This window comes from Dendroctonus ponderosae, unplaced genomic scaffold (assembly GCF_020466585.1).
Source record: "Dendroctonus ponderosae isolate FM_Combo_2020 unplaced genomic scaffold, Dpon_F_20191213v2 Dpon_F_20191213_8, whole genome shotgun sequence".
NCBI lineage: Eukaryota > Metazoa > Arthropoda > Insecta > Coleoptera > Curculionidae > Dendroctonus > Dendroctonus ponderosae.
Genome location: NW_026019016.1, coordinates 13,537,365 through 13,538,531, shown reverse-complemented (window position 1 = coordinate 13,538,531; position 1,167 = coordinate 13,537,365).

The following is a 1,167-nucleotide window of genomic DNA, read 5'->3' as shown; positions in this document are numbered from 1 at the left end:
CACCAATCATACATAAAAATCAGAGAATATCATAAATCACACATTTGTCAACATGCATTTGATAATTGCCATAAAATTCAATGGAATAATTCCACGAGGCGAAATACGCGAAAAGAAGTTTGTAAAAAAAAGTAAACGTTGGGGATCCGCACGATGTTTATGTTTTTTTGAGAGAGTTCGGAACAACTTTAGTGCCTGAAGATCGGCTGCTAGAAAAATAGTGCGTTTTAAGGAAGATTCTCGTTGAGCCTTCGCTCTGGATTTTCAAAGATTTTTCCTCATCCAGGAATGGGTAACTGCAACCGAACTCAGGATCACTCTGGACCGGCTGAACACCTTCGGCGATGAAGTTTTCGGAGATGAAAAAGTGCTGAAATCCTACTTCTTCGCTATTGCCGATGTGGCAGTTGGGGCCCGATGCAAATGTAACGGTCACGCTTCTGAGTGCGTGTCCAGTACAGGATCAGGAGGGATCAGAACTCGTGTGTGTCGTTGCGAGCACAATACAGCCGGGCCGGACTGTGGAGAATGTTTGCCTTTCTACAATGACGCCCCTTGGGCGAGAGCCAATGCTCAGAACGCCCATGAATGTAAACGTGAGTATGTTTTTTTGCAGAGAAACCCCGGTTTTTAGAGGCAAAAGGTTTTATTTTTGAGCCGCTGTATAGAGCGTTCAGACCCTATAATGGAAAGTCAATGTTCGCGTGCCAAAAAAACGAATTTTGGTGTGTTTTATATTCAATTTTCTCCCGGATTTCGTCTCTGTTTGATCGATATCTATTTATTGATGATGAGCATTTTGAACTAGATCGCACAAATAGCTGATACTTTCGACGCAATTTCAACTGAAATAATTGAATTTCGCACTCGATTATCGGACGGATTTTCTAGGGAGAAAAAGGGAACATTTTCTGTAAATGATGTGATTTAGTGAGTGAAATTTATATGTAAAATATGACTAAATGTAACTCACTAAATCTGATTTTGTCATAATTTTGGTTTTCTCAATTAATTTGCGAGAATTTATTTTGTTTGAGTCGCAAGCGCAAAACGCAAATGTAAAACTTGTTGAAATCAAGACTCTTTTGAGAAAAGTGCCAACATTTCCTTATCGATGGTTCACTTTCTAAAAAGACCATCTAGTTCTCTCTGGAATGAGGCAAAAAT